Source organism: Ambystoma mexicanum, chromosome 10, assembly GCF_040938575.1.
Source record: "Ambystoma mexicanum isolate Mex_15411 chromosome 10, UKY_AmexF1_1, whole genome shotgun sequence".
Lineage (NCBI taxonomy): Eukaryota > Metazoa > Chordata > Amphibia > Caudata > Ambystomatidae > Ambystoma > Ambystoma mexicanum.
Window position 1 is genome coordinate 1,172,963,507 of NC_090932.1, and position 25,794 is coordinate 1,172,989,300.

The 25,794-nt window shown below is 51.5% G+C and overlaps 1 protein-coding gene and 1 long non-coding RNA gene across 2 annotated transcripts in view; one reads left to right on the top strand and one right to left on the bottom strand.

The window, feature by feature from the left end:
* The window catches only part of LOC138492134 (transmembrane protein 17B-like), a 110,578-nt gene that overhangs the window by 17,440 nt on the left and 67,344 nt on the right, over window positions 1-25,794 (bottom strand). The window lies entirely within an intron of this gene.
* Window positions 11,471-12,919, top strand: LOC138493298 (uncharacterized). The gene is made up of 2 exons (XR_011276361.1): window positions 11,471-12,054; window positions 12,415-12,919. It is a non-coding gene; the product is annotated as an uncharacterized lncRNA (long non-coding RNA).

Below are 25,794 nucleotides of genomic sequence, written 5' to 3' on the forward strand. Positions count from 1 at the left end.
GAAGCGCTTTGAAACACGATGTGTATAGGCGCTATATAAATAAACAATTAATCAATCAATCAATCAATCAATAAATCAAAGTAATTGTTTTAAGAAAATGGGTCCAAATAGTGAATTTTAAAGAACATTTGTCCCATATAAGAATGAAACAACTAGTTAAACATAACAAGAAACTGACATATAACATTTGTTAAGCGTGAGGAATAACATACAGGAAACTTTTTACCAAAGGCTCCCTGTTTTCCGTTTTTATTCTCCAATAAAAATGGAGTTCACTGTGGTACCTGTCAGAATTTATGTACAACAACTCAAACAAATGGGAAAGGTGGTCGTCCTGCATGTCTCTGTGGTCAATCATTCATTGCAGGCCAATGGATGCATAAACCGAGAGAATGCATAGTGAAAATACATGGATGCAGTGCAGAGTCTCATGTCTCCAATAATCACAGGATAATTGTTTTTTAATGAGCTTAAGTCTGTTTATTAAAATAGATATTGGTTGGATATGCAATTATAGTTTGTGGGCCAGCATGTGTTTGTTTATATAAAGCAAATGTATGTGAATGTGTATGTGTGTGTGTTTGTGTGCGAGTAAGCTGAAGTACAAGAACATGGAGATCAATTTTATCTGTTGCAGTCCAGCACTAGAAGTTGCCCATGTGCGTACCATGTTTTTTAAGCAAATACAACAAGTGACAAATCACGGGTTTCTGTCACTTCTCCCCATGGGGGAGCTATTCTCTGTGAGGATAGGGAGGTGAGCCTGCTACACGATACCCTCCCTAAGGGTAGAGGTAAGCGGGACCTCACCGGGAGAGACTCCCACTTGGGGACAAGTTTAGGTTGGTCACGGATCATTCTCCCCACATGTGCAAGAACTTAAGAAAAGCAATAACGCTCGGACCATGAGATTGTTCTTAGATCTCCAGGCATTCTGTTTCACTGTGGAACACAGAAAGGAGCAGGAGCAAGGAAATCTGGACTTCCCTAGCCGATTTCCCGTCAGTGAACAAGGGGAAGCCAGCAAACCAAGGGAAAGGGTATGTGGCGAACTGCAGGATTCAGTCAATTCTCCTCTGGGGGGATCCTTCCCCTGTGAGGCTAGGGAGGTGAGCCCGCTACGCGATACCCTCCTTAGGGGTATATGCAAGCAGGACCTCATGAGACAGACTCCCCCCTTGGGGACAAGGACTCCCATTGCTTACAGGAACTCCCTAAATCACTCATCTATAACCGATCATAATAACACTTACCGGAATAAAACCTGAAGAGCAAGCTGATGCTTGTTATTGTCATGTAGAAACCATAAGTAAACATAAAAAGAAATACTTGTCTAATACTGAGAAGAAGATCATGCAAGTAATACAGAGTACTCATCTAACAGAGACGAAGGACTTTAATGCTCTGTCGGGAAAGCCCCAGCAAAGCATCATGAAACAAGGAGCAGGAGTCCAGAGAGAGAGAGAAGTCAGCTGTGGAAGGAGAGGTGAAGGAGACAGGGATGCACAGTGTCCAAGACTAGAGGGAAGTTGGTGTATAAACTCTACACAGGGGAAACCTGAAACGGGATAGATTGAGGAGCGGAAGCCTCAGACAAGCAACAAAATCCAAAGTGGTGGTGTGACTGAGAGTCTGTGCACTGGGAAGTCAATAACAATGCTGCAACCATTTACCCAACTACAGCATGGAACAGGTACAATGACGAAGAGAAGAAAATGAAGAATCAAGGAGCCAACCTCACAACCCGAGGAACGGATCTCATACTGAATGCAGGCCCGCTGATCCTAACCCTGAAAGCTAAAGGTAATGGGGAAGGCGGGCGACCCAGGAGTGATACCGAGAATAACCAAGGAAAGAATCATACTCGTCCAGGGGGGGGGTCCTAATGTTAAAGTTTCTGAAGAAGAATGGGAATCTATACAAGAACACTCATACTCGTCTCAATAAATACAGAATAACAGAGAAAGTTAAGAATCATTATTTGTACACTGAAACTCGTCCCAGTAAAGAACGAGCAGTAGAGACTGATGAGAATCATTATTGGAACATTCTTTTTTTTTGTTTTTTTTTTTAAATATATTTTATTAGTTTCATAACATAAGATAACAAAACTGGCATCAGTGGTAATAGGTCAAGCATATCAAAAAAAATAAAGTCCCCAACTCCCCTCCACCCATCCCCCCTCCCCTTCCAAGACCATGGTTAGTTCTTTGTTCATCATGAGTCCATGCCCGGGCCTGGGTCGCCTTCCCTGTTTGTCTCACCCTCCTGCGACTCTGGATGGAGCCGGGGTACTGTTAAGGCCACCCAATGGTGTAGCTCCTCGCTACAATCAAGTCTCTGCACTTGGATCGCTGTCTCCCATGCCGCGGATTCGGCTGTGATCCACTTCGCAAGATCTCCCCAGCATAGGGGCTTAAGCGGGCCTCTGGGGCTTTTCCACCCCATGGCTATACGCCTTTTGGCCGTTATATATATAAGGTCTCTAAGCTTATTGAGGGATTTATTCTTTCTGCTGCGCCTATACCCGCCCAGGATACATGCCGAGGGTTTGTCCACTTCAATGTCAATGTCTGCACCAGCCACTCTTTCCTTCACTTGTGTCCAGAACTCTCTAATCACTGGGCATCCCCAGAACATGTGGGTCATACCAACCTTGGGCTCACTGCATTTGGGACATGATTGGGTGCCCGCGCCGGTAAATCTTTATATAGCTTCCAGGGTTAGGTACGCTCTGTTCATAATATACAGTTGGATGAGCTGTAAGCGGGCATTTCGGGAGTTTTTTTGTGGTAGTGGGTTATATCACCCCAGGCTTTGTCTTCAAAAACAAGGTTTAATTCAGTCTCCCATTTGTTCCGGCATTTGAGGTCATCTTTGGTGGAGCCCCACAGTAGGGCCTCGTAGATACGTGAGGTTTCGTGGCCCCCTTCAGCAGCGTTCAGTATCGTTTCGATGCATTCGTTTTCATCAGTCTGGTCGATAGCGACAGGCCATCTGCTATTCAAGGCCTGTATGACCGCTCTGTGCAACAGAAATTGCCCGGCCGGGAAGCCCGTGACATCGCAGAGATCCGGGAAGGCCAAAAACACCTGTTCTTGGACCATGTCCCCCAGTGTGGCCACCCCGAAGGGCTCCCATTGTGTACAAGTCCCAGGAATGATTGGTCATGAGTGCTGCAATGCTGCAATGGGGATCTGTGGGGAGTACGGATCCTCGGACCCGACTAGCTTGCAGGCCCTTTTCCAGAGTCGGATCCCCAACTTAACAAGGTAAGGGCAATGATCGAGGGCACTCTTTCTTGTCCACAGCAAATCCCTAAGTAACACCTGGGGGAGAGCCGGCTGGAGGAGGCAAGTGTCTGTTGTGTTTTCATCGGCCATCCACCGCACAATGTGTCTTAACTGGCTAGCAAGGAAGTAGAGTTCGAAATTGGGGATCTTCAGCCCACCCCTCTCGTATGGTCTTTGGAGAGTCTCCAATGCCACCCTGTGCCTGCCTCCCTGCTAGAGGAAGCCCCTACAGAGTTTGTTGAGGTCTTTAAAGAACGCGGGGGGATGTAGAAGGGAATGTTAGTGAAGTTATGCAATAGGCGGGGTAGGGCGACCATCTTAAGGAGGCCCGCCCTCCCGGCCACCGAAAGCGGGAGCCGCCCCCAAAACTCCATGGATTTTAAGAGAGAGTCTTTGGCCCTAACGGTGTTAAGAATATGTTCCGTACCGGGGTTTCGATGTATAATTATCCCCAAATATTTGAACGATGTCGCCTGCCATTCGAGGTCCAAGGGGGGAGAGATCCATAATCTTCACTGTGTAGTGCAGCTAGGGGGTAGAGGCAAGATTTACTCTTATTAATCCAGATCCCGGTGTGCTTGTGAAAGCAATCCAGGGTTTCAAGAATGTAGGGTAGGAGGTGTTCAGGGTCCTGTAAGTACAAGTGGGTGTCATCAGCGTACATAGAGACGAGGTGAGTCGTTCCATCTATTTTAATGCCCCCATCTCCATATTCCTGTCTCAGGTAGGCTGCTACAGGCTCAGCGGCAATGATGAACAACATAGGGGACAGAGGGCAACCCTGATGGGTGCCCCTGTGTAGAGACCATTTCGCGGAAAAGGTTTATTGGGTGTACCCTTGCAGTGGGGTTGGCATAAACCAGCTGAGTCCATTTCAGAAATACAGGGCCTATTCCCATCTTCGCCATGGTAGCATATAGCCATTCCCACCTCACGGAATCTAAAGCTTTGGTGGCATCCAGTGACGCCACTGCAAGTTTCTGTGGTCTTCCCTTGGTACTATAAATGACGTGATGTAACCTACGCAGGTTCTCAGTGATGGATCGTCCGGGGACATTTCCGGTTTGGTCTTGGTGAATCAACAGTGGGATCACTCTGCGTAGTCTGTTAGCGAGCAGTGCTGTGAGGATCTTGCAGTCTACGTTTAGCATAGAGAGGGGCCTGTATGAGCCACAATCTGCCCCGTCCTTCCCTGGTTTGAGTAGGGGTATTATCACGGCCTCACTCAGGGAATCCGGGAGGGCGCCACACTCGAAGGCCTCATTATAGACCTGAGCCAATATAGGGGCGAGTGTTTCCTCATAGGTTTTATAGAACTCCCCGGGGAAGCCATCCGAGCCAGGGGTTTTCCCAGCTGGTAGCGATCTAATTACCACCCTGACCTAGTCGGGAGTGATGGGCTCGTCAAGGGTCTCAGCCATATGCGAGTCTAATTTAGGCAAGTTGATGACGTCAAGGGCGTCTTCGATCCCTGTGTCAGAAGGGGGGGGGGGTCTCGGAGTACAAGTTGCGATAGAAGTTAGAGAAAAACGAATTAATTTCCTGTTGGGTATGCACTGCAGTGCCGTCTGGTGTGAGTATGTGGCAAATGAGTGGCCTGGGTGTTTCCCTTTTATAGAGCCAGGCTAAGAGTTTCCTGGGTTTGTCCCCCAGGGCATGGACTATTTCCGTGTGTTTGGCGTAGTTTAGTTTACCTAGGGCTTCCCAGTGCTTTCGGCAGGTTTGTCTAAGTTCGGTAATTTTATGTAAATGATCAGGGGATGGGTCAGCCCTGCCCTCGAGGGCACACAGGTCTCTCTCGGCTCGTTCCAACAGGGTTGTGATGGATCTCTGGGCACCCCCAACTGCTGCGATTATCTCTTCCCTCATGACCACCTTATATGCCTCCCAGGTGGTGCTCATGTATTTAACGCTATGTAGGTTGTTCTGCCAATATTCTTCAGTACCGTCCCTTATGCGTTCTCTGAATGCTGTATCAAGTAGGGCTTCAGCTCTCAATCCCCACGTGGGAATGGGGGTTTTGGCGGGAACAACTCCCAGGTGACCAACAGGGGAGAGTGATCGGACAGTACCCTCGGCAAATAGTGCGCGTCAACAAATGCAGACTGTTGTATTTGGCTGAGAAAAATATAATCTAGCCTGGTATGCACGGCATGTGGTGGGGAGTAGAAGGAGTACTCACGTTGCTCCAGGTGCTGGTCCCACCAAATATCACTGAGTTGCAATTGTTGGACTAGTTTGGAAAGTATTTTGGTTGGGGGGAGGGGCAATCGTGTTTATTGTCAGATCTATCCAGTGGAGGGTCAAGGGTGCAGTTATGGTCGCCTCCCCATGTCATAATTCTGTCCATATATGGGGTGAGCCGTGTATAGAGGGAGTGGAAGAAGACAGTTGCGTCGTAGTTGGGTACGTAAGTACTAACTAGGCATAGCTCTTTGCCCTCGATAGAGCCACAAACCACAACCATCCTCCCCTCGTTGTCCGATTTAGTACTAGTAAGCCTGAAGGGGACCGTGGGGGCAATCCGGATCAAGACCTCTCTGGCATAGGAGGAGTAAGCGGAACCAACTAGGGTGCCATGTCAGGTTTTGGCCAGGGCATCTAGCTTTTTGGCAGTTAGGTGAGTCTCTTGGAGCATGACAATTCCGACCCTGCATCTCTTCAAGTAGGATTGGGCGTGTCGTTGTTTGACGAAGCTGTTCAGGCCTCTAACGTTCCAAGTAACAATCTTTACTGTGTCAGCCATTGGTGTTACGTGGACGGACATGTGGGGCCAGTTGGACTCGGGATCTAGTTAGTGCAGCAATGCATATCGAGGGCTTCCGTGGTCTCCGTAATTTCCGTTTGTAGTTCCCAACTGTAATAATAACTCCCTGTTTCCCACCCGCCCCTTTAACTGCAAACAACCCAAACATAGAACCAGCCCAGCGAGGTCACCCTCGTTATGACAATCCCATTTCTGCTCCGTAGGACCGTACATAGGTCTCCAGGTGCCCTATGGGTGGGTATGTACACCCAAAAAAAGGGAAGAAACTTTCCAGGGGGTGGAGTGAACCTTGACTCCAGTGTCTCCATGTAAGGATCTGATCAGCTGTGTGGAAGCTCAATTCGCCCGCCGGCGGTGGTTAGAGGCTGCATGATTCCTATCGAGATGGCGGGAGAAACGTTATCTCGGTTTCCGCTTTATTTCCTCGACATCAGGTATTTGCAGTCCGTCCATCCAGTCTCTGGTCTGTGCTGGAGTGTCGAACGGGTGTGCCCTATTGTTGTGCAGCACTTTAAGTCTTGAAGGGTACAGGAGCATATAACGCAACCCAGCTGCCTTCAATCTGGCCTTCGTGTCTATAAACTGGGCTCTGTTCATTTGAACCTGGAAGGTATAATCAGGGTAGATAGTGATTGTGGCGGAGTCCCGTTTGATTTGACCACCTGCTTGGGGCGCCCGGTGGAGGTTTCTTAGCGAGGGACCTGTGGGCCCTTTCAATGGTGAAGCCTTGGGAGAGTTTACCAGCTCCCACCTCCTGTATCAGGAGGTTCTCTACATAGTTAGAGGGGTTGGAGCCCTCAGAACCCTACGGCAGCCCGAGGAGATGAATATTATTACGACGGGCTCTTCCCTCCGCCTCCTCTGCCCTATCTTCCAAGTTCTTGACCCTTTGTTGGAGCTCGTCGACGTCTCGGAGGAGGTGCGTTTTGGATTCGGTATTTTCTTTGACTTGTGTTTTTTCGAGCACCTTAGTCCTGCCGGCTAAGGAGCGGACATCCTGGCGCAGGAGGCCCAGGTCTATGGCAACGGCATCGATTTTATGTTCCATCGTTGTTTGGAGTAGTCTGATGGCTTCGAGGATCTGGGTGTTACTGGGTTCGGGTGTCGCCGTTGCTGTAGGATCTGATTGAACGTCTGTGGTCACTCTATTCGAGCTTTCAAGGTTCGGAGATTCGCTGGCTGCGTAAGTGTCCATGGTGGTCTGTCGCTGCTTGGGCCTGCCGTTTTTACCAGCCATCTTGTGAGCACACAGTCCACTCACGCCGAGGGCGCCGCGGGCGCAGGTGGTAGGCCGTTAGTCACAGTCACGGAGGGGTGCTTCTCACTGTTGCTGCAGGGCTCACAAGGCAGTACCGCCCGGGGCCGAGGTGAAGGTATGAGGCTGCTCGGGTGTCCCAAGGGGACCCAGGGGTCGCTGTACAGGGGGGGAGAAGCTTCGGCCCAGTGAGGCGGGAGGCAGCGCCCGTTTCAGATGTCAAGGAAGGGGTAATGCGCAGGCTGCGCGAAGGTGGTCATGCTCCGATCCCTCGCCGTATTACAATTGTTTGGCATCCCCTTTCCGTGGTGAGTGAGAAGTGGGGCCTTTAGGCGGTGATTTCTGGGCGCCAAGGTGGGGCCCCGTACATCCGAGGTGCCAGGTGGCGGGGTCAGGGAGTTGCGCAGTGCCCGAACCCCGTCCTGTGGGTGCAGGCGCTTGTGTTGTCAATGTTGGGCGGCGGGTCAGCTATGGCCGCCCGTGGGCTCACCAGTTCTTGTGGGCGCACAGTGCGCGGGGTATGGGCTGCCCTCGGTGTCGACTGCAGGGCGCAAGGCAGTTCCATGCGATGGGGGACTACTGGGATCCTCTCCTGCGACTCTCCCTAATGTAGATTCGCGTTGGCGGGGGGCAGGGGACCGAGGTCCCAGCAACTTGGGGAGGCCAGCCCCGCAGCAGGGGGACGGAGCACTATGCGGCCGCGGGTCCTCTATCGCTCCGCTCCCGAAGCACGAGTCAGGGCTAGTTACCCCCGCCCCATTTACCATCGTGGCACCGGCCGGCCGCTGGTCTTGTCAGGGCTCCGCTGGGCTCCGCGGGGCTCCGCCGCACTCCACGGGCAGGACGCTGCTGGATGGAGGCCCAGGGGCCGGCCTGCTCCGTCTGCGAGCACAGCTGCTCCGCTCCTCTCCCTCGACCCCGGCGCAGGCTGGCTGCTCCGGCTCCCCTATGCGCTTCAGTGGGCAACGTCCTCTGCGGTGCAGGCGCGCTCCAGTCCCTCGAGACTCAGGACACGGGAGCCACCATTTTCGTTCTCTGCTCCGGCACTGCTCACTCGGCGTATGACGGCGTTAGTTGTCCCCAGCCGTCTGAGAGACGGATCAAACGATTGCGGATGGGATCCGGCGGCGAATGGTGCAAGTTGCAACGTTTAAAAGCTAGCAAAAATACATGAAAACAGCTTATGATGGCACATCAGCACGGAGCTCACAGGAGACACGTCCGCTCTACATGGCAGTTAGCCACGCCCCCCATTATTGGAACATTCATACTCATCCCAGTAAGACCGAAGAGGTGGAGAAAAGTGAGAATCATAACTGGAACATTCATATGTGCCCCAGTAAGACCAAAGAGTTGGAGAGAAGTGAGAATCATTACTGGAAGCCTCATACTCGTCCCAGTAACCATCAAGTGGTGGAGGAGAGTGAGAATCCATATGGGAACAGTCCTATCTGGCTCAGCCAGGGAAAAGTGTGGACACTGAGTAGAGAAAAAGTTGCAAGTTTAACGAACAAGAAAAGAGAGAAGAACAATATTGGAATGGGTGAAGAACAATATTGGAAGGGGGGGAGAAAGTGTAAAGGTCACAGTAGAGAAATTGAAGAGCCCCCATATCTAAACAATACGACTTGATCAAAGTAGCTGCCAAGAACTACATACAGATACATTACTAAAGTGAATTTGCTGTAAAGCAGACCACAGAACAAGCACGTTTTTCTTCTGTGCCTTAGTTGGTTTTGATAGTGGCAGTGACAGTTTAGGTTAGTTTTGGACAGAGGACAGATCTTCCTTTTTGACTCACTGACAACTGACAAGCACCCTAAGCACCCTAGTTAGTTTGTGTTAGGTAGGGAAAACCCATAGTTTAGGGAAAGCTAGGAGTTGAGGGTTTTCTTTTAATAAAGAATATTCCAAAATGGAAGATACAACTCCTTGTCCTTCTTCTGACCCGCCACAAACCTTAGTTTTATTTAAGGGGAAACAATTGAAATTGCCTTGATCTTCAATAGCCAAGCTATGTCCAAATCAAATAAAAGGCATGCAAGCATTACCATTTTCCATTAGAATAAATGTGAAAAGTATTACTTGCAATACATTTATTTTGTAGAGCGAAAAATAAATGCAGATAAATACAGATACAATTACAAGAAAAGGAATCTGGATAAATACAGATGGAAATGTAGAAAAAATAATTACCATAACACTGGGAGCCTTATTTTTTAGCAAACACTTTATGTCAAATGGATATTTGAGATGAGGAGAAATTGAATGAAGGGGATGAGGTGCGCCAGAGAGTCGGTAAGAGGAGCAGAAAAAACAGGGTACAACACAAGAGGGCCATGAAGCAGAGGCTTCACCAGAAAAAATCTCCAGAGTTCTCTATAGGCCAGTCTGCCACATTGACCTCAGCGTCTAGTTGAGCAACTGGAGAATACTGAAAAGTAGGTATCCTGAAGTAAATACGATCTCTCCCTCTTTGAAAAAGGAAGTCACAACAGGTACATTGTTTCCATGGTGATAGATATTGTAAGGGTGCAAGTAAAGCCACTGACACAGAAGGGTCATGGTGATTATTAGAAACTTTTATTCAAAGATAAAAAGAAAAAGAAAACCCAATCTCGCTGTAACTCTAAGAGGGGTTTCCCTGCCTCAACTGAAATAACTAGTGCCAGAATGTACAAAGCAAAAGTCCCAATGTCCAATGTCAGGATCCTAACTCTTTCCCTCACATCTAAGTTTAAACTAGAGTAAAAGTTCGGTATTTGCAGCCCAATGGGAGTGCTACCCTTCCCCTGTACAAATGACAGTTCTGGAATCTTCAGACCTTGAAGAATTGTGGAATATCTCCTTTTCACAGCCTTGTTCTGACTCCTCGTAAAGTTCAACAACTGTTGGGGTAAAGCTCATTCCCTGGTTGTCCCTTCTCAGGCTTTTATTTAGTCCCTGGGTCCCTGGCCCTGATTGGTAGACCTGCTTCCTTTTCACCAGTGTGAGAAATCTTAAGGCGTCTCACTCGCTAGACCCTGGGGATCTGTCTTCCAGGTGGCCAGGACATGGCAATTGCTATTGGATCCAGTTCCAGGTGGTGGACCAGTGCAGCAGGATCACCTGGATGAGGGGTCTTTGGGGAGTGGAGGTTCGTCTTGGTATCCCCTTCCTTATGACACCTTTTCCCCATCCTGCCCAGTAGGATATCTAGAGACTCAACCCCCACCCCTTTCTTGGCACAAACACTTTCTCACAGACAGATTACTGTGAAAACAACGGACTAACACCAGAGTTGTATACTTGACATGTCCCAACACAAGGGTCAGGCAGAGTCAGGCAAGCTTAGGGTTGGAGAACATAAATCTAAAATTCATACTAAAACTATTACAGCTCCCCTAACAGCACATTTCTGGAACATAACCATACTTGTGACGACCTGAAATGGTGGATACTAGAGAAAGTTTCTGGCGTTGATTCTAATAATATAGCCGCAAGACGAGCCCAGCGAGAGCAATGGTGGATGTACAATACAAATAGCTATGAATCTCGCCTAAATCGCCAAGAAGAATGGCTTCATTGCATTACCTAATTTCTAGGTCAGTTTCTTTTCCCAATTAGTCACTTCAATAAATTGGCTCATCTGTGATTTTAATTTGAGGTGATAATTGCACGTTGTCACACTTGCACTCATGGTAGGCCCCATGTCTTGGCTATTTAGGCTTGATTTTTCAAGTTCTTTACCAACTTTTAAGTCTACATCTCATGTCCGTTTAATATAGTGTCATTTTTTCCCAATACGCTATTCGAGAGGTTAAGGAATCTATTGGCCACAGCATCTTTTTAAGGTATTCCGCTTTATTTCGGCTGAATCATGGACATTTAAACATGTCTGCATACATACCTTATTCCTTACAACTCCAGCCTTTTCCACCTTACTTCGGTACATCTATTTCATTCAAATATGTCTGCACATATGCCTCACTTCATTACAATTTTAGTCCACTCTTTAGCTTGATTAGAATTCCCATAAAACGGAAGTTGTCCTACTTCTTTGTCAAGTTTCTGGCGAGATTCGAGCTACCGCTGTTAACAGGTTATGGTACTATAAATAGGAGACGCGAAGGAGCTTCCATTTGCGTTCGCGTCTTTATATCGCGTCTTTATATTCAACTACACGTTTACATGACAGAAGTATGGCGGATACAATTGATTCATAAGCGAGGTAAGCACTGCTGCGACTGTGAACTATATTTTAGTGATGCATTTCTGTAAGAAACTCGATCCGTTTTAAACAGCAGGATCGAATGACCCACTTTAGTTAAACTTGCTCTGCTAGGGGGCGTACTCTAATCAGCCTTGCGCCACATCTAACACATATATTACAGGGAAAAAGGCATATCTTTTGGCACTTAAAGATTCTTGGTAGACATGCATAGACTTTCCGCGTCGGCCCAAGAAGAATGGCAGGGTAGCAAGGATACAGACATGCATTTTTGACTAAGTTAGACATCTGGCAGTCTTTATGTTTGTTTTATTTGCCACCGGATGCCCCTAGTCTTTATTCGTTGTTTTAAATGCAGTTTCCTTTCTTTGTATGCATTTAGGCTCTACTCGAGTGCCTTTTGACAGCAATGGAGTCCCATGTTACGGCTGAAAAAATGTTGTTTACTTTGAAAACATCTTCTTAAACTTACGGAGAGTGGGATTAGTATCTCACAGACACATATGCTCTGCATTGATAAATAATTCAGGTCAGTATATATTTTTAGAGAGGCAGCTCAGTGTGTTCAATTGGACCTTGTTTTCGGTTTGCAACATGGTTGGAATTTGGGAAAATTAATTGGATCCCATGTATCTTTTTATCTCCATAGATGCTAAATAAATGCCATCTGTTTCGTTTTGGGCTGCGTGAAAAAATCAATTTTTCTCTGCACCTTATATGGACTAATATAGGTGAATAAATTTAAAATTGTTCGGCCTATTACAGGTAGTTCATAAATGTTGAATTCTATTTGGGTGGTTAGGTATAGAAAGCTCAGTCATTTCTTTGTTTTTAATATGTATTTTTTCTTCTTTTTCTTTTGTTTTTGTCTGGCATTCATGTTTCAAAGACATTGAGATCGACAATCAAGTTTGAAAGCCAACAATGAAACAAACTTGGATCCCAGTTGTTTGATTATTAAGTGTATTTGTGAATGTCATTTTAAAATGTCAGATGCAACTTACTAGTGCGCCCTGAGGAAGGCGACCATCAGCCCTTGTGGGAATTAGATGAATAGTGTCGCTGAAACTACTTTAAAAATCCAGAGGTATTGTTTACATGTAGTAGGCACTTAGCACTTTTTTGCCAGCATTTTGGCATTTAGCACTTTATTGTCAGCACTTGCAGAATTGGCCATTCCAAACATTATTCATTTAATTAAAGAGGGTTCTTTATACAGCTGTTAGTAAATGTTTGGCCATTCCAAGTCTTAGTTTCTCTTTTGACAATTCAGTCAATTTGCTTACATGAATATATACTACAATGTATTTTTATGATGTTATTGTGTGAATATAATGTACATTTTTATGCTATTATATTGATTGTGATAAATATTAAAATATGATGTTTATAATGATTATTTTCTTTGACTGAGCTTCTTGTCCCCTTCCACCAGTGGAATCAACTGAGATTGATTAGAAGTGTAGTAATCATCTATGTGACCTAATTTCTCTTGTTTCTATTAATTGCTGATAACTACACACACTTGACTTCCTTTTCACTTCCCCACTGGATAAAAGGCGAGCACGAAAGCACACTCTGAGCAGGGCCAACCGCACGAGGAAGCAGCTATTCTAGGATGGCAGCCCACACATGTCCAACTCATGTCCCCCTGCACCCCCACCCCCCACCAGTCAGGGGCACCTGCCAGCAGCCCCCCACACATGTCCCCCAGCCAACATGTCATCACAATCTAGATCCCTGGGCCTTGTGGGCAGCCTCCAAATGCCAAACACCCACCCAAGTATTGCATCCACCCACTTAGAAATGGCAATTACATGATACAACCCCAATGGCAATTTTGTAAATGAACACATGTCCCTCACATACACACAATGGGTGTCAGTGAATGTCAAAACCCATATCATGATATGCATGAAACCAATGAGATGATACTACACATTGAAGTTTGAAGAAAAAATATGTATTAAAAGCAACATAAATTGAATCAAAAATAAACAAACGAAAATGGGAATTAAAAAAAAGAAAGCAGCATGTCCGTAAAATAATGTAAAACCACATATCATAATCCAAAGGAAAGGTGTCCAAAGTCACAGTTCACAAAAGTAAATCCAATGGAAAATTAAAATCGAAAACCATTGCTCCATGGGCAAATTATAAAACAAAAAATAGAAAATCCAACAGTCAACTATATACAGATAAACAATCCAGGGTCCATGATCCCAACAGAAGAAATGAAACCTATCCAATAACAGTACCTAATAAAAAAAACTATATACAAAAATGTGGCCCATTGTCCAAAAGGTCCAAAAAAAATGCAAAACCAAAGGAAACCTAACACTAACTACAGAACTATTTACAAGGGCAGCGGGCCAGTCCGACGGCTCACTTCGGGATGTTCGGGCCAGGGCATCATCGAACTCCTGCTCAATGTCCCGGAGGTGGTCCTCCTCCATGGTCCCTGCGGATTGCCTCGAGGCACTTGGCCCGCCTCAGGGCCCTCCGCATGGAGTTCTCCGCCCTGACCATTGCGAGCCGTGCCTCTTCCGCCCGCTGCCGCTCCGCATCTATGGCGTGGCCCAACCACTGCCACACGGAAGACACTTCCCGTCCTGGGTCCTCCTGCCCTCCGGTCGATGCCTGCCCCTCCGATGTCGAAGGCCCTGAGCCATGATGGCTCCCACCTCGTTGCTGCTGCTGCTGTGCCTGTGCCCGTGCCCTGGCTCCTGCTGCCTGCACATCCTCCACCGGCTGGGGTGCAGTCGTTGATGTGGTCACCCCTGCTGGATGTCCGACTCCCGACTGTGGCAGGGATGCCTCCTCCACCAGCCTGGCCGCACCGTCAGAGGCAGCTCCACAGGGCACCCAGGTGACTAATGGGTGGGAAGATGGCACGGAGGACAACTGGCGCATAGTGGGTTCAGTTGAGGAGGGGGTCTGAGCAAGCCCCATCAAATGGAGGAATCCGGCCTGGGTGACCTGTCCCAGTAGGCCGACGCGGTCAACGAGCCATTCGAGATGACGTGCAGTCTCCTCATGAAAAGACTGCAGGTCACCTCACATGGCCCGTTGATGCAATGCTGCACCAGTCAGGACAGGCTCAACCCGGACCCGGATAGCCACGTCCGCAGGCAGAGGAAGGCCAGTTGTTGTGAGCTCATCCCCTGCCTGAAAACGGGTCTGGACGTAGGCATCCCTGCTGGTGCAAGATGATGCAGTGACAGGATCAGGGACAGGATAGCACACAGGCACCTCCACGGCTGCCTGTGCTGCCTCCTGTCCCTGGTCCTGCACTGCACCACTAGCACCAGTGGAATCCCCACCTCCAGACCCCGTCTCTGTTGCTTGCACGGCCTCCTCCTCCACCAAACCCCCCACCAACCTGGATGACTCTGTGCCATCTTCCCCCGTTGGGCCCTGTGGGGTCCCAGCTGCCCCTTCTGCTGCCGAGGAGTCCAACTCCAACCTCCGCCTCTTGGACCTCCCCCCGGCAGCTGCGGCCTGGGACGCGGCACCGGACTCCTCACTCCCCGACGAGATCACAACCTGGGAGGGGAGCCGGGCCTTGCGTCTCCGGCTGGCGGTGCGATCCCCGCCGCTGTGCTCCACAGCACCTTCTCCGCCCTCTTCATCAGTTGACGCTGCAGACAGTGAGAAATAAAACACAGACATCAGGGCACTGTACAATGGACACATACACACATGACAGTTGTACATGAGTGGCATTGGCAAACCTCAGACATGGCATCACAATCGCCAACACACATGTCATTTCAACTTGCACACATGAGCCATACCACAGCCATATCGCAACAGCCAGCACCATCCATACACATACAACAGCATGAGCAGGCTAAGGTGAGCCAGACATCACATGCAACACAGGGAGTGCACTACACATGCACACACACCACCACACATGCATGCATGTGTACACCTCTGCCAACTGTCGCAGTGTTCAGATCGGCATCCATGCCACATCTGCCAATCAGGCTTCCACATCCTGCTGTCACACGCATCCATGTTGCATCACCGTTGCACCCTTGTCAAATACACACACATGCACATGTACACAGTGCTGATACATGCAGCTGAAAACAACATCCATGTGTGACATCACGAACATGCCTACTTACATACACATTCATCCAAACATGTGTGCCCACACAACTGCATTTGGCATGCAAGCCTACACACACAAGCACCATCCATGTCTTACACATGAGAACCCTTGCATGTGTTAGCCTCACGGCCCTGTACACCCCCACCCATACTTGGCCCCATACAAACACATGTGCAACCTGCACACTACTGGCACATCATCACACACACAGTTTACAATCATGATGCATGTACACTTACCGCTCAACTCCAGATGGTCTGCCTCTCAAGGACCTGGACGTGGAGCGCTGGGGATATGCATTCCAGGACCCTCATCTGATCGTCCGACAAGTGGCCCCGGCGCCCTTTAGCATCCGCTGCCTTCAAGAGGCGCTGGGCCTTGTTGAGGGTCCTGGACCTGAAGTCCTCCCAGCGCTTCTTGACATGATGGAATAGTCGGATTGCTACCCCCTCCGCGTTGATGGCAGTCACGATGTCCGTCCAGATCCGAGTCCGTCCTTCCTTGTCGGCGCGCAAACTTCCAAAGAGGGCATCATACTGCCCCAGGACTTGCTCCACCAGGACACCACGTTCGGTGGCAGTGAAGCTGGTGCCCCTCTGCCTCTCTGGCCGGGGGTTGTCAGTGGTGCCAGATGTTGCAGTGCCCGACATGACAACCCCAGAGGCAGGAGTGGGTGGGCAACTGGGTCCTGGGGCTGGGCTGTGGAGCGATGGAATCCCAGTCGGGAGTCTTCGGTTCCAGCAGGGGTGGTCACAGCAACAGCACACCTGGCTGATGTGCAGGCAGCAAATGGCAGGGCACGTGGGCAGCAGGCAATCAGGCAGCAGCAGATGGCAGGTGGGAGCGTGCTCGGGGCTCTGGGGGGCAGTAATTCGGCCTCCTGTGCAGGAGCGTGGTCTTCCGTCTGCTTACGCATGGCCAGCTTGATACGGAGTGATTTGGCACGTGAAAATCCAGCACGTCTGCATGTAATTCGAGGAAAGGGCCTTAACGCGTAAGGGCATCAGCACACGTATGCGAATTCATTGGCCCAAAGGCCACCAGTGCGTATGCGCGTCTTTGACGTGTGTACGTGGGCGTTTCCCTGTACACGGGTGCATGTTACACGTCCAATGACTGCACGTCAGAGTGTCAGCTCGTGTAATTGGAGGATGGGGCCTTAGCGCGTACACGGGGAAGTGACGCTGGACGTGTGGGCATATTTAAAAGGTACGTGTAGAACGCCATTTGCTTGTATGTGCTTTTCGTGGAGAGCGAGTGGGTGAAATCTGTACTTCTTGTCGGTTCACAGGCGATTTACTTCACAGCGTTCCAAGTTCGTACTCCCTGTTACCTCTGACAGCTTTTTGTCTTCTTGTCTTTTTCCTGGGCCTGTTTCCTCAAACAGCGTTCACTTCACCTGTTGTCCTGTCTCTTCAGACAGCGTACAATTCTTCTTTTGGCGGGGGTGTTGCCAACGCGCACACGCGCATATTTTTCACGCGATTTTTCCTGGCAGACGGTGAGTCGCGCACGTATTTGACATCTGTGCTTGCCCCGTGTGTAGCCTACCCCTTCAGAGGTCAGTCTAGGCTGCGTGTGACACGCATACGTTCATTTTTGTGTTTCTGGGTGCCACAGCGTAGTGCAGGTTTTTTTTTCCACGCACGTGGTCTAGGAGGGGTTGCATGCACATTATCTCCCTTTTTCGGGGTGCCTGTGCGTTGCGTGACCCGTCATCTTCCCCCAGGGGTCACATACAGCCTTGCTAGAGCACTAGGGTACGAATTCCATCTAGTACCCTACCCCTTTGACCCCCAATTGCCCAGGACAATAGTTTACTGCAACTCCCAGACGCACAACAAAATCAGTGCCATGGTTGGGAGGCGAGCACGCGGTAAGGGTGGCAAAGGTGGGCGAGCCACAATAGGTGGCTGTGGTGGATACGGTAGGGGACGTGGCCAGGACTTGCAGGGTGCCCCTAGCCCCCATGTGTGGGTGACCAGTCAGGGACACCCATGCCCCCCCCCTGGTTGAGGGTAACGTGGCTGACACCATCCCTGCTCAGCCCTTGTTGGACCAGCCCATTGTGGCACCAGACCTGGCACTGGGTGACTCCATGGCTGACTTGCAGGTCAGCAGGTCTAGGCCACGTGTGGCGGTGCACGTTGGTGTCACCAGCCCACGTGGATCAGGGGCAGCTATGTCATCTGCTGCCCCGAGTAGGCAGGGTGGGGAGGCTGCAGGGGCAGCTGCGGCTCCATCCACCCCAGCTCTGAGTGTCCCAGCTAGGACAGTGTTGGTCCTAGTCCATCCTGCTGACGTTCCCCCTGACTACATCACACTTCAGCTAATGCCTGCACCAAGTCCCATGGTGAGTGTTCATTCCCACACTCCTAGTCCACAGTCCACTGGGGCTCCTGCCCCTAGTGTCCAGAGCGGCATAGGACACTCAGTATCACCACCACCTTCCAAGCGGAAGAGGAAGAGTGCTCGTCCAGTACAGGCTGATGCCCCAGACACGGCTACACAGTCCGGCCCACCAAGGAAGCCCAGCTTCAATCAGGCCGAACTTGATGCACTTGTGGAGTATGTGTCCGCACATGACAGCAAAATGGTGATTACTGCAGGATGCAAGACCACACCTGCACAACGTCAGGCACACTGGCAGACCATTGCGGAACTCATAAGTGCCCTTGGATTCGTGAGGCGCACAGCTAATGATTGCTACAAGCGCTGGAATGACCTTAAGCGCAGGGCAAAGAAAAAGCTGGCCTCAAGTCATGCCGCAACTCTAGTGACTGGAGGTGGGTCTCCGGCAGAGGACATAGAACTCACTCCACATGAGTATGTTGCTGGGACCTACGTCACGGAGGAACAGATCCAAGGTGTGGGAGACCTGCCAGATTACGAGGCATTGTCCGGTGAGTGCACATGCATGTGTGTGTCATCCATGTGCACGGTGTGTGTGTGAGTGCTTCTGATTGAGTGCCAGGTGAGGGGGTGTGTGCCTGAGTGGTTTGGGTCACCCATGTGCTTCATCCAATACATTCTGCGCACCAGGATTTGGGTGTTGCAGTATCCCTTCTGGCAACAGTAGACATTCAGTAGACATTCAGCCCAACCTCATCTTGCCACAACATAGTTGCATGTTATTCTGTGTTCATTCAGGCTGATTGTCTGCATTCCACCACTTTCACTAGGCATTTCTCAGTCCTGTGTGATGGCATGTGTCATGTATGTGTATTGGACATGCCAATCACAGGCCAATGTGTGATGGCACTGCTAGGCAGCAAATTTCTTGGTGTCATCAATGTGTGCCATTTGCCTCCCCTTCATACGCAGGGACAGTGCATGCATGGGAGGGTTATAGTCGTGTGGTACATGTGTCAATGAAGTACTGTTTATGTTGCTTCTCAGCCCTAATTGTGTTCCATGTTGCTTATGCCTGTTCCCATTTCTTTTCTTTCATGTCTTTGCAGGGGATGACGCACTTGATACTGCTGGGGTTGTGGAGATGGTGCAGACCCAGGAGGGGTCTCAGGCCCGACCGGGCACCAGTGAGGGACGTGGTGTGGTGGTGGGTGAGAACCCACACTTGCTGCAGGCCGTCATCTCAAGGGGTGTCTCTGGGTGCACCTCCCCCGAGCTCTATTCAGGTGTCATTTCGGATGATGAGACCTATGTGCCGTCGCAGGTAAGTGTTTCTGGGAGGGATTCTGTACTGTCCAACCCACCTGCACCAGGGGTAGAACCCTCAATGGGGATGTCAGTGTTGGTAGGTCCGCCTTTGGTGGTTACGGATGCAGGGTCACACTCCGCTACATCTGATCCTGTTCCTGGGCCAGCAGATCAGAGGGGGAATGCAGTCCTGCAGCCTCAGGCAGTGCCGGCACAGCAAGGCGCAGTTCGCCTTGCCCCAGACAGGTGTGGTGCCCGCCGACGCGGTGGCCGTACGCCACCTGGCAATACCGCATGGGAGCAATCCATATACGGTATGGCAAACCAACAGGCAGCATCAACTAAGATGATGGCTCAGGCCATGGATAGGGTGGCCACTTCCATTGTCCCCCAAGAAAGGCTAATTGAACAACTACAGCAGGCAACAGACTCAATTAGCCAGTCACACAGGGAGGACATGTTGGCGTCCAACAGGGACAGGCGGGCGGCACTGGAGACTCTGCAGGAAGCCATTTCTATTGAGTCCCAGGGCCACAGGGAAGCCCTGAGGGTGGAACTCCGTCAGCTCAGGGCAACTCTGGTTGAGCTTGAGGCTTCAGCTAACATGAGGACAGAACAGCAGCTGGAGCGGCTCACACGTACGCTCTCAGCTGAGATGCAGGCAACTAGAGCGGAGGTCTGGACATCCCGTGAGTTGTTGCATGGGGACCTACGCACAATTATCCTCCAGAACCAGACCTTCCACACCCGCATGCTTGCTGCCATGGAGGACCAGACTAGGGCTTTGCGTGGGCTGCCTCCCATAGTGCCACCACCTCCTGATGCAGCTGCAGAGGGTGAGGTGATTGACAGCAGCGATTCTCCCACAATAGGGTAGCCGTGCAGGCCATGAGCCCATGGAGGTGTTTTTTTCCCGCAAGATCCACACAGGTGGGTTTTGGTGTGCACCCTGTCCTCGGACCTCCTGGGTGGCCTCCCCCACCCCCCTGGGCCCATTCATGGCCATTTTTGATTTTTGATATTTTTTTTATTTTTTTTTTGATTTTTGAATCTTGATTTTTTTTGACAGTGTGTTGCCTTGTGTGGCTCCTGTGGGCATACGCTGTATTGTGGCTGGGCACATGCAGGCTTGTCCTGAATTTGGGTCAGATGCTTGGGTTTGTGTGACATACACCCCTCCTGCTTCCCGTTTCCATGGGCTTGCAAAGGGTGTGCCCAAGTGACATTGACTTACACGGTGATGTTGGACTCCCATTTGATGTGTGGGCAGTCTGTAGCCAATACTGTGTATACAGTCCTAGTGCATATTGTTGTTGTATTGTACACTGCATGGTGTATTGATATGTGCCTCTGCATCCATCTCATCCTCCTAATTTGCAGGTCCATTTCTCATGTCTTCACAAGGTGGTCTACTTTGGAACTGGAGTCCATGTTGTAAGCAGTGCACCTACACTCTTGCGTGGTGCTAACACTGTATAGTTGGAAGTGTTCGAAGTGCTGGCATTATCAGGTAGTGAGGCTACCAATTTTCCGTACTGTCATGTTTATGGTAGGTTGGAGGTTGTGTAGGTGATTGGTATTATTGATAAGTATTTGGTAATGTGTGTTGTTGGTCCTGCATTACTGTGAGCATTTCATGTGTGGCCAGTTTCCATTAGGGTCACTGTAGTTGGTGACACTTGGGGCATATTGTGGGGATTCATTTGTTTGCTCTCACATTGCATGACATGCCATGGTGTGTTGTGTGGCCGTGCCGGGGAGGGGTTGGGTGACATGGCACTGTTCTCATGTTGTATTTTGCAAGTGGGTATTCATTTTTGCTGCATGGAAGTGTGTCTTTTGATGACACTGCATTGGTGGTGTTTGTGTAGGTAGGGATGCACACATTGTGACACGTCCAGATAAACAATCTCAAGCTGCTATGGTTCTTGACAGTTGACTGTCCCTTAATTCATCAGAATTGTCAGATTGAGTCATCATTGATTGTCAGATGGTATGTGATAGGGCTGTGTGCACTCCACAGGGGTGTGCTTTCTATGTGAAGTAATTAGCCACCAGCTGCGTACGGGCTGCCTCACCCCGTGCCCTTTCCCCTCCCATGCGCAGCGGGCGTGCATGTGGTTGGGGATGTGGGGGCACCACCATGTCCACAGCCAGGCCCTGGCGTGTTGCAACATTGTGCAGGACAGATACTGCCACTATGATCCTGCACACTACTGGGGGAGCATATAACAGCTGCCCACCAAAACGGTCAAGGGAGCGAAAGCGTGACTTGAGCACTCGAATGTGCGCTCCACTATGCCCCGTGTTGCAATATGGGCTGTGTTGTATCTTACCTCGGGAGGCATGATGGGGTTCCGAATTGGTGTCATGTGTGTGCTCAGAGGGTAGGCACTGTCCCCTGGGGAGGTGGCGATGGGGATCATTAGTGGGGTATTGGCATTACTCTGTATCTGTCATGCATGCGTGTGCTGTGGCATTTCTACTCACCAAGCAGCCATGCATCGCCATGTCGCCCAGCTCCCATGTCCCGGTTTAGAGTTGACATCCTGTAAATGAAGCTGTCGTGGGTGGACCCTGGATAGTTGGCATATACTGAGGTGATGACTCCCTTGGCATCACATACTACCTGGACGTTGATGGAATGCCAGTGCTTGCGGTTTCTATAGATGTGCTCAGATGCCCTGGGGGGACGTAAGGCCACATGGGTGCAATTAATGGCAACTAGCACTTTGGGGAATTGTGCCACCCTGTAGAAATCCTGGCTGACAGCCTGCCTTTCTGCAGGTGTTCTGGGCAGGTATATGTGCCTGTGGACTGATGGGCGTGCAGTGATGATGGCCAACAGCTGGTGTAGGCACCGTGACTGCGTGGCCTGTGACACCCCTCTGCCCCCCACTATGGCACTTGTCCGCTGAAATGATTCAGTAGCCAAGAAGTGCAGTACATTGAGGACCTTCTCCAGGGGGCTGAGTGCTTGGGAGCACAGGGTGGGTGATGTGAGGTCATCCTCCCACTCACTGACCAGGTCGAGTATTATGTGTGGTGGAAACCTGTACCTCCCATACACCTGGTCATCAGGCATACCAAATAGACTGGTTCTGGGTGTGAAGATTCTGGCCCTGACTATCCTTCTCCTCCTCCTGCGGTATCCCACGGCCACTGCTGCTAGGAACGGTATATTCATCCTGGCGTCTGAGCTTGTTTGTTGTTTGTGCACTCTTTTATGCTGCGTGGGAGGTGCGCCTGCTTCATGCTGGCGTACGTGTTTCAGGATTGGACCTTTTATTTTTTGGCGTGTTGTAGGCGACCGTGTAAATCTTCCCGCCCACCCCAGGAATACACGTAACACGCTCTCCCAGGCCCAGTCGCGAGTAAATATTCCCGCCCACCCCTGGAATACACGTACCCCACTCTCACAGGCCCAGTCGCGTGTGGAACTTCCCGCGCACCCCGAAATACACGTACCCAGGGCAATCACGTGTGGAACTTCCCGCAAACCCTATAATACACGTACCCTGCTGGTTTCGCGTGTGGAAGTTCACGCAGACCCATAATACACATACCCTGATGGAATCGCGTGTGAAACTACCAGCGCACCCCAGGAATACACGTACCCAGGCAAATCACACGGCTGGGGGGTGGGGGTGCAGGGAGACAGGAGTGGGGGCCTGGTGGAGGGTGCCCCTGGATGCAGGGGGGTGGGGGTGCAGGGGGACATGAGTGGGGGCCTGGTGGAGGGTGCCCCTGGATGCAGGAGGGTGGGGGTGCAGGGAGACAGGAGTGGGGGCCTGGTGAAGGGTGCCCCTGGATGCAGGGGGGTGGGGGTGCAGGGAGACATGAGTGGTGGCCTGGCGGAGGGTGCCCTACAGTGCTGGGGGGTGGGGGTGCAGGGGGAAAGGAGTGGGGGCCTGGTGGAGGGTGCCCTACAGTGCTGGGAGGTGGCGGTGCAGGGGGACATGAGTAGGGGCCTGGTGGAGGGTGCCCCTGGATTCAGGGGGGTGAGGGTGCAGGGGGACAGGAGTGGGGGCCTGGTGGAGGGTGCCCCTGGATGCAGGGGGGTGGGGGTGCAGGGGGACAGGAGTGGTGGCCTGGTGGAGGGTGCCCTACAGTGCTGGGGGGTGGGGTGCAGGGGGACATGAGTGGGGGCCTGGTGGAGGGTGCCCCTGGATGCAGGGGGGTGGGGGTGCAGGGGGACATGAGTGGGGCCTGGTGGAGGGTGCCCCTGGATGCAGGGGGGTGGGGTGCAGGGAGACAGGAGTGGGGGCCTGGTGGAGGGTGCCCCTGGATGCAGGGGGGTGGGGGTGCAGGGGGACAGGAGTGGTGGCCTGGTGGAGGGTGCCCTACAGTGTTGGGGGGTGCGGGTGCAGGGGGACATGAGTGGGGGCCTGGTGGAGGGTGCCCCTGGATGCAGGGGGGTGGGGGTGCAGGGAGACAGGAGTGGGGGCCTGGTGGAGGGTGCCCCTGGATGCAGCGGCATGGGGGTGCAGGGGGACAGGAGTGGTGGCCTGGTGGAGGGTTCCCTACAGTGCTGGGGGGTGGGGGTGCAGGGAGACATGTGTGGGGGCCTGGTGGAGGGTGCCCCACAGTGCTGGGGTAGGGGGTGCAGGGAGACAGGAGTGGGGGCCTGGTGGAGGGTGCCCCTGGATGCATGGGGGTGGGGGTGCAGGGAGACAGGAGTGGGGGCCTGGTGGAGGGTGCCCCTGGATGCAGGGGGGTGGGGGTGCAGGGAGACAGGAGTGGGGGCCTGGTGAAGGGTGCCCCTGGATGCAGGGGGGTGGGGGTGCAGGGAGACATGAGTGGTGGCCTGGTGGAGGGTGCCCTACAGTGCTGGGGGATGGGGGTGCAGGGGAACAGGAGTGGGGGCCTGGTGGAGGGTGCCCTACAGTGCTGGGGGGTGGGGGTGCAGGGGGACATGAGTGGGGGCCTGGTGGAGGGTGCCCCTGGATGCAGGGGGGTGAGGGTGCAGGGGGACAGTAGTGGGGGCCTGGTGGAGGGTGCCCCTGGATGCAGGGGGTGGGGGTGCAGGGGGACAGGAGTGGTAGCCTGGTGGAGGGTGCCCTACAGTGCTAGGGGGTGGGGTGCAGGGGGACATGAGTGGGGGCCTGGTGGAGGGTGTCCCTGGATGCAGGGGGGTGGGGGTGCAGGGGGACATGAGTGGGGCCTGGTGGAGGGTGCCCCTGGATGCAGGGGGGTGGGGGTGCAGGGGGACAGGAGTGGGGGCCTGGTGGAGGGTGCCCCTGGATGCTGGGGGTGGGGTGCTGGGAGACATGCGTTGGTGGGCAGTAGTGCAAGGTGACATGTCGGATGGCTGGGGGGCATGGCCATGGTGGATGGGCTGCCTACGGGACATGTGCAGGGTAGTCCCCTGTGGTGTGGGCCGCCTGCAGGGGCCGTCGAGGGTGTAGAGGGAACAGCTGGGAGGACCCACACGGCCAATTCACATGTGGGACTCCCCGGCACCCCCGAAATACACATACCCTGCAAATTTGCGTGTGAAACCTCCCGCGCACCCCAGAATACATGTGCCCAGGCCAATCGCGTGTGGAACTTCCCTCGAACCCTGTAATACACGCACACGCTATTTTTCACACAGCGGGTGTCCGTGTTTGTCGTACCCCTTTGCACCTCATTTGTCCTAGAGGGCCACTGTATGGATCATTCATCATAGCTGTATATGGGTGCACATTTTGGCACACATTTATTTCAGGCGCAGGGACGCTACCGCCTGCTTTCTTGTGCATACTTGTTTGGCCCTGTGCACGTCTTTGCCATTGTGCGCTGGTTTGCCCTATTCGATTCCATGAATACGAGTTGTATGCGAGCGTGTGGGCATTCCGCGCACTTGCGTCCTGTACTTCCCCCGTGACGCCCATATTTTCATGCGTTGTTCCCCATTCCGAGTGTTACGCCCCGTGTTCTGCCTACTTTTGTAATGTGCGCCGTGCTGTGTGCAATTTCGCAGCAGCCGTGGCGCACGCCGTTGGATGACGCGTGCGCCGTGCACTTTTTCAGCGCACATCCAATATTTTTTTCGCGCACGGACTTCCATGAATCGATGTGCGCTGGTTTCCCTGCGATTTTCGCAGTTGCACTGCGATTTTTGCACTTTTACTGCGAATCGCACGTTTTGGCACCTCTGCGCGGGAATTTTCGGCGCACATTAATTCCATGAATCGGCTTGTGAATCAGTGACTCATCCCCTGACGTGTGCCTGAAACAAACCTTTAATGAGTCTAGCAATTATTGCATAGAATTCCAGAAAGACGCATTGTTTGGTATTCCTATTCGTTCTTATTTAGGGTCACTGCTGAAAGTGTTACACTTGTGGAACCCCTGTTTTTAGTTTTTTCAAAGAGGCCTGAACAAGAAAGCCAGCCATTCCAGAAGCAAAGAGCCACATGGCGCTGGCCACAGCCAAGGAGCTTGCATTAAAAAAAAGGTGGTAGCAAAGGAGACCACAGGGGTACCGGTGATCCCTAAATG